Source organism: Neopelma chrysocephalum, unplaced genomic scaffold, assembly GCF_003984885.1.
Source record: "Neopelma chrysocephalum unplaced genomic scaffold, ASM398488v2 Primary Assembly neopelma1_97462, whole genome shotgun sequence".
NCBI lineage: Eukaryota > Metazoa > Chordata > Aves > Passeriformes > Pipridae > Neopelma > Neopelma chrysocephalum.
The window spans coordinates 1-7,881 of NW_020926104.1; the positions used below are offsets into that span (position 1 = coordinate 1).

General features: G+C 46.7%; 1 long non-coding RNA gene across 1 annotated transcript; it reads left to right on the forward strand.

The window, feature by feature from the left end:
- Positions 1–1,521: 1,521 nt before the first annotated feature.
- Positions 1,522–6,822, forward strand: LOC113961911. Its single transcript, XR_003532403.1, has 3 exons — positions 1,522–1,673; positions 6,771–6,774; positions 6,813–6,822. It is a non-coding gene; the product is annotated as an uncharacterized LOC113961911 (long non-coding RNA).
- Positions 6,823–7,881: the final 1,059 nt, after the last annotated feature.

Below are 7,881 nucleotides of genomic sequence, written 5' to 3' on the forward strand. Positions count from 1 at the left end.
CCAGCTCAGAGTTTTTGTTCTCTGTCATATGAAAGGTCCCTGATTAAACTTGTTCCAGCACAATGACCATTCTCAAATTTAGAGACACTGCACTGAAACACACTCACAGAACTCCGTGTTGAAAGAATCAGTAATGAACTAGGAATGCATTTTTTCTCTCAAAAGCCACTACCTTTCCTTAAAATTACAACTAAGATACCATACTTATTTTCCAGGTTCAAAGTGTTTCTGCCCCAACCAGCAAAAACAGACACAGGCTTTTTCTGGCCAGAAAAAAAGAAAAAACAACCACCACTGGAAAGACAATAATTTCTTAGAATGCAGCTCAACCCTTACAAAATCTTTTGTGACTGGAGCCCTAAGGTGATGCACATGGCAGTCTTTTAGATCAAAACAAATCAGTGCACACTCTGAAAATGCAGTAATACTATTCACAAATGGAAACACAAATGCCCTCTCCAGATCTGTTCCACAGCATTTTACCAAGTAAATACAGCAACGAAACCAAATTCCAAAATATACAGGTTCAATAGACATGTTTGTGTCTGTTAACAGCAGAGAGATTCCAGTGTTATGTATTTAACCTTATGTGAAGACTGGGCCTGCTTCCTACAAACATGGTATAACTGCATTTAAGTTTAGGAATCAGAACCACCACAGCAAAACTACAGCTCAGACTACTCTATAAAAGCAGGTAGTAAAAGCTTAATTACCAGTAGCATTATGCTGTTTATATTGTTAAATGGGAACTCTGTCATCAAGATATAGATTGGCTTGTGAACACTGGATTAAAAAGCTCTGAAATGCAGAGTAAAATTTAAGTGCTCTGTAGAAACATCAGGGACAAAAAAAAAAATCTGTTTTTAATACATTTTAAAATGAGAGGTACTAATGCACGGTACTGTATTAGAACATCTTAAAGTAACAATTTGATAAACATAGATTTTGGGATCAAATCAGAACTTCAATATGATGTCTTTATGTATAGTTATCTGTATGAATGTATGAACTCAAAATACAGGTCCTACAAACTGATTTACATGTGTACACAAGCAAAACGTGAAAATGCAAATATATTGTTTGTACTGAGTATCTCTCCAGGTGTCTATTTATACATTTATACACAAAATGGCTCTATTTCAATAGTTTTTATTCCAAAATGCTTTCAAATCTTTGCGTGTGTATGTGTTCTCTCATATAAAAATCACCCATAATGAATCCCTATACATGTGTCATTTGATGGGGTCACTTTTCTGTGTTAAGTTCCCTGGAATGCACCCTCCTCAAAATATGACAGCTGATCCATTTGGAAACTCACCAAAGGACAGGTGAGCTTTGTTTCTACTTTCCTTCATGATCTCCTAAGATTTGATATTCAGGGGCTGAAACATGATGGTCTCTTCTTCTGTCCTGATCTGTCTCCTCTAAGCCCTCCTTTTCCTGTCCACGTGGCTTCCACTACCTTGTTAGCTTGTCATCCCCCCCACTTCACATCCCCAAATAACACGTTTTTTCTCTCCCCCTGTGAGCCAGCACTACTTTTCTCTCAACCATCTTCCATCCAAGCAAGCAGCTCTTCCCTGCCAGTGCTGCTGCTTGGAGAACCAGAAATCCTGTGCTGTCCTTTGCATGTTGATAAACAAAGCAGTGGCTTCTTCCCCCGGGGAATGAAAGTGTCACCTCCCCCAGACTGGGGCCTGCAATTCCAACCACATTCCTGAGCTTGGGTTTCACAGTTACCCATCAGTTTGGGGGAGGGGAAAAGAAAAAAAGGTGAAGAGATTACAGCAGCAAGTGAACTGGGGCTAAGTGTACCTTCATTTTCTCAAGCTATTCTGTAGAAATAAATAAAAATAGTACTATGGGGGAAAGAAAAAGCTGAAGCCAGGTATCAGTTTCCTGAATGTTATCAGGGAATACAGAAGAAGAACATGCCTGCAAACACACATCTGCACTAACTTATCAAACTGTACAGTGCAAAATCTTCCCCCAAGGAGTCTGTACAAAACAGTGGGAATGGAATCAGAGAGGGAAGGAAAACATTGTCAGCAGTGCCTGTCCCAGTCAAGGAGCATTACTGAGCAGCACCTACATTTCCATGGCTCTCTGGGCAGGGAATTTTTCATGTGTGCCAAACAGCACATCTTTAAGCTTCTTCCCATTGAAATACTTATAGACATTTCAGGGCATCTGAACAGCCAGATTCTTAAAGCACAACCACCTCAAGGCAAGTGAAGAAGTGAGATTCAGTGGCACTTGGCAGAAGCTGCCCAGTGCATTGTGTCAAATGGGTATTTACCAAAAGGAGCAACAAGCTCAAGCCATCAGGGAAAGAGCCAGATGATGAAAGGGTGTTAGGTGCTGAGAATTTCTTTGGGAAGAAGTAGACTGTTAACTTGAGATAGAAATTTGCAATATACCATGGAACCTTATTCAAAGTCCAGCTGGAAAATACCTTAGTGTTAAGAGTGTGAAATAAATCCTAAAGTGTCATCAACTATGTGATTTTCTCTTTATTCACAATCACTGATTAAAGAAACATAACTCAGATGTGATCTCACTCTGTGCTCCAGTGACATTAACATTAGAACAATATTGTCACTGTCTACTGGTCTCTTGTGCTCCTCACTGGAAGGCACTTGGTGCACCCCTGGATATCCTGCTAACGAGGTAAAAAACAACCCTTCTAAAGTTCCAGATTTTCCTCCCCTGCTTGTACACAGTTGGACAAACTGGACCAAGTTATTACTTGAAAGCCATCTGCTGGATTTAGCATTAATTACTCCTTGTTTTGATCTGAGGGAAAAAGGCTCACACAGCACAATCTCTGAATGCTCCTTTGAACTTATCCACAGTGTGTTCACAAAGACACAGAGCAAGGCTTTTAGCTTTTGCTGCTACCCTCAGTTCCAGCAGACAAAAAAATGTCTCTGTGAAATAACAGCAATTGCCTTACCATGTTACTGAACTACATTCAGTTTATCTGGTCTCAAACAAATACTCCATATTTTCTCCTTGTTTGATTTTCAAGGGCATGGGTATGGGTATTTAGATGACTGCCTTCACTGGTACAGGATAGAAACGGCTCACATTGCCATAAATGAATATTATTCTCTTGACAAAACACCTTTTCCAAAGCCTCTGACAAAAAGAAAGGGAAAAAGAACCCAGAAAGAAAAAGGGAGCCACAGGCACATTGCCTGTCACCCACCAAAAAAGGTCTCCTCCCTAAAGATAATTTGGGCACATCCTTCAATATGGATCTCTCACTATGACCCCAAGCTGGTTTTTTTGTGGAAGTTTCTTTAGGGAAGCTGAAGTGCATCACTGTCTCAGACAGCCAAGGATACGGTGACTGAGGGAATTCAGTTGCTCTGTTAAATTAATACAGGATTATTTCCCTTTCCTTTGGTGAAGCTAATAATATGACTGGTGGAATGTCAGTAACAATTAAATCATAAACTAGTGCAGCACCAAAGGGAAAACTTACTTTAGTTATGGAGTATTGCCAGCAGAAATCTTGAAAATCTTATCCATATTTACACTGATAAAATACCACATGTACTTCCTGGGATACTGCAAGCTTTCTACAATCCTTGTGGCATGTCTTTACAGAGCAAGAGTTAACATTCTGAGATTATACATTAATAAATGAGTTACAGTTCTATTGTCTCTTGAATGTTAAGCACCACATCCTAAACACAGGAACACGTTCAAAATCAATGTCCTATTTTAGACCTTTTCAGCAGCTGTGATATTATGATAATCACACTTAAAATATTCCTATAGAAAGAGCAAATTAGCCCTTTTCACTAGAAGGATTATTATGATGAAAACCAAATCTGAAAGAGAACAATTTCAGATTTCTTTGTTTGTTTGTTTGTTGGTTGGGTTATTTTTCAGCAATGCAATAAATTGCTGTCCCTAACTGGGATGGCTTTTCTACTCAAGAATTAAAAAGAAAACCCCAAAGTTCATTTGATTATGCACTTATATTACCTTTTGTGGGTTTTGGGTTGTTTTGGAGGTCTCACCTATGTAAAAATACCTTCCTTAAAATGCATTTATGCTTTCTGTAAGAACCAAACCATTCCAGCTGACATACCATTGTATCACCAATACTGCAGGGAAATGTAATATCCCACTGAAGCAGAAGGGAAAGAAAACTGAGCATCAGCAGCTATTCCTAAGCAAGTTTAGGGGTTTAGCTCCATCTAACTGAGGGATGAGATGTGTCCCTCAATGGGTCTTTCCCACTCCCCCACCAGCCCTTCTACCCGACTGCAAGCTCAAAGTTCTAAAAACAGAAGAAGAAGCTGGAGCATCAATATTTCCCCAGTGCAAACCCCACTAATCTTTGCTGTGAGCTGACAGGAATTGCTGTTCCACTGCCCTGGGATATCCTGGCTTGAGGCGAGAGCGCAGCCACGCCCAGAGCCCCCAACCACTCTGAGAGCTTTGGTACCATCTGTTTGTGCATATCCATGTGGCAGAGGCTCCCCCGACATCTGCCGTGGATCTGGTCCAGCTGCTGCACAAAACAAGGCATTCTCCAGCCTGCCTTCCCCCAGCCCCGACCGCCCCAGCCCATCTTCCATCGCTCTGCTTCCTTTTCCTGCCCCTGCTCCCCCTCCGCTCCCTTCACTCTGGCATTTTTATTAGGAATGTTCTTGCTGTTCTTACTGTCCAGGCATAAGCTGATCCCCAGGGGAGCCTGTGTAATGTAACCCCTCGAGCACTAAATTCCTTCCCCTGTGCCAAAGACACAGGTTTGTTGTTGCTGCCCCTCCTGCCGAGCACCAGCTCCATCTCCTGCTCCTGCCCAGCGGCTTTCCAGAAATCCAGGGCTGGGTGTGGATTGAAGGCTATGGCAAGGGACAAGATAAAGTTGCTTGGCTTCCACCCTTGATGTCTCAGTGTTTGTGCTCTTGGGAATCCTCCGGAACCTGGAACAATGGCAGATTATCTGTTGTTGTAAGCTAAGTACCTGGAGATTGTTTTAATATATGTTTAAATCTTCCTTGAAAGTAGAACTGATTGAAAGTACAACTGATAGAAAACAATGTAAAAAAAAAAGGGAAATAGGAAAAAAAAAGAAAAAATAAAATAAAAAAAGAAAAGGAAGAAAAAAGAGAAAAAGGAGAAAAAAAGAGAAAACAAGAAAGAAAAAACAGGAAAAAAATGAGAAAAAAAAGAACAAAGAAAAAAGAGAAAAGAAGAAGAACGAGAAAGAAAAAAGAAAAAAAGGAGAAAAAATAACGAAGAAATAAAAAAGAAAGAAAAGAAAGAAATAAAAAAGAGAAAATAAAAGAAGACAGAAAAACTAAAAACCAAAAAATCCTATCCTCCCCTCCGCAAACACTACAACTCCCACAATGCATCACGCATGGCGGACGCGGGGCGGAGGGCGGGCAGGGGCCGTGGCCGCGCGCTGATTGGCTGCAGGGCGGGTCTCTAAAGGCGGAGGGTGGGCAGAGCGGGCGCCATGTTGGCCGCGTGGTCGGAGTGAGGAGAAGGCGGCGGCCGCTGCAGTTCGCTGTGAGTGTTGGCGGGGACTACGGTAAAAGCGGGGCTCTGGGGATCCCCTCGGGGGCTGCAGGGAGCGCGGCTGTGGCTGGAAAAGCTGGAGGGCTCGGGAGGGCTTAGCGGGGGGGGCTCGGGGGTTCCCGGGGACGTTGTGAGGGGTCCCTGAGGGGGTTCGGTGTCCTGACGGGACTGGGGGGGGGGAGGTTGGAGGTCCCTGAAAAGGTTTGGGTGTCTCCAAGGGGGTTTTGGTTTCTGAGGAGATTTGGGGGGTCCCAGGTGGGCTTTGAGGGTCTGTGAGGAGGTTTGGGAGTCCTGGGTGGGTTTTGCGGGGACCTTTTAGGCAGTTTTGGGGTCTCTAGGGGTTTTAAGAGGTCTCAGACAGTTTTGAGGGTCCCCGAGGGGTACTGGGGGGTCCCTGAATGGGGTTGGGGGGTCCCAGGTGGGTTTTGCGGGTCACTGAGAGGATTTAGGGAGTGCTGGGGAGGGATGAGGTCTCTGAGGGCATTTGAGGGGACTTTGAGAAGGTTTCGATGGGTCGAAGGGGGATTTCAGGGGTTTTGAGGGGATTTTGGGGTGTCCCCTAAAGCCCAGCAGTGAGATTCAGGGGTCCCCCACCTCTCAGGGGAGGGGTCCTAGGGATGCCCCCCAAAATCTGGGGAGGGAGATATCCTGCATCCGGATAAGGGGATCCCAGTGCCCCCAGTATAGCCCAGTGACCTCCCGGTGACCCTCAGTATGGCCCATAACCCCCTCAGTGACTACCCAGTGTGTCCCAGTGACCTCCCACTGTCCCCCAGTATGGCTCAGTGATCCTGCAGGGAGCACCCAGTAACCCCCAGTATGGCCCAGTAACCTCCCAGTGTCCCCCCGTGTGTCCTGGTAATCCCCCAGTAACTCCCCAGTTCTCTGCCAGTGCCCCCCAGTGTCCCTCAGTAATCCCCCAGTCCCTCCCAGTGCCCCCTGGTTCCCCCCAGTGTGTCCCAGTATCCCTCAGTATTCCCCCAGTGCCCCCCAAAGCCCCCCAGCTGTCCCCAACGTGTCCCCAGATGCCCTTGGCCTTTGTGACTGTGGCGGGGAGGGGGGATGTTTTTGGTGTCAGAGGGTCCAGGGGAGGCTCCTGGGGTGAGATGGAAGGTTGGGGACATCAGGGTTGGGGTTTGGGGACAGTGGGGTGGGGTATGGGGACAGTGGAATTGGGGGGAATTATGGCCATGGAGAGGCCCTGAGGACATTGGAGACACCAGGGGGGTCTCAGGGTGTTAAGGGGGGGAATTAGGGACACCGAGAAGGTCTTGGGAACCCCAGGGGGGCATCAGGACTCACCTCCTCTTTCCCCCCCAGACATCATTAACCCCCCCAAATGTCTCCCAACCCCCATTTTCCTTTTAATCTCTTCCCCCTACAGATTCCTTTGATCTCCCAAGACCCCTTTTAACTCCCCTAAATGCACCCAAAACACCCTAAAACCTCCCAAATTCCTATCCATCATCCCCCCTCCCAGATCCCCCCAAATCTCCCCCAGCTTCACCTCAAATCCCTTCCAACCTCCCCCCAAAGAGGGATCACCCGGCACCCTGGGACAGGAACACAGTGGGCTGTACTGGGGGCACTGGGCTGGACTGGGAGGGCACTGGGGGGGGCTCAGGTGTCCCACAACAACGTGGCCCAGCTCCAGGAGAGTTCCGGGGAGCAGTGAGGAGGTACTGGTCTGTCCTGGTTTGTACTGGTTTGTACTGGTCTGTTCTGCTCTGTATTGGTTTGTACCTCCAATCTCTGAGGAGGTTTGGGTGTCCTGGGAGGCTTTGCGGGGACCTTTTAGGCAGTTTTGGGGTCTCTAGAGGGTTTACGGGGTCCCAGACGGTTTTGAGAGTCCATGAGGGGGACTGGGGGGGTCCCTGAATGGGCTTGGGGGGTGCCAGGTGGGTTTTGCGGGTCACTGAGAGGGTTTAAAGGGTCCTGGGGGAGGAATGAGTTCTCTCAGGGGGTTTGAGGGGACCTTGAGGAGGTTTTGACGGGTGGAGGGGGGGATTTCTGACGGGATTTCAGGAGTTTTGAGGGGATTTTGGAGAGTCCCCTAAAGCCCAGCGGTGAGGTGCAGGGGGTCTCCCAGCTCCCAGGTGAGGGGTCCTAGGGATGCCCCCCAAAATCTGGGGAGGGAGATACACTACATCCGGGTAAGGGGATCTCAGTGCCCCCAGTATATCCCAATGACCTCCCAGTGACCCTCAGTACAGCCCAGTAACCCCCTCAGTGACCAGCCAGTGTGTCCCAGTGACCTCCCACTGCCCCCAAGTATGGCCCAGTGATCCTCCAGTGAGCACCCAGTAACCCCCAGTATGGCCCAGTAACCTTCCA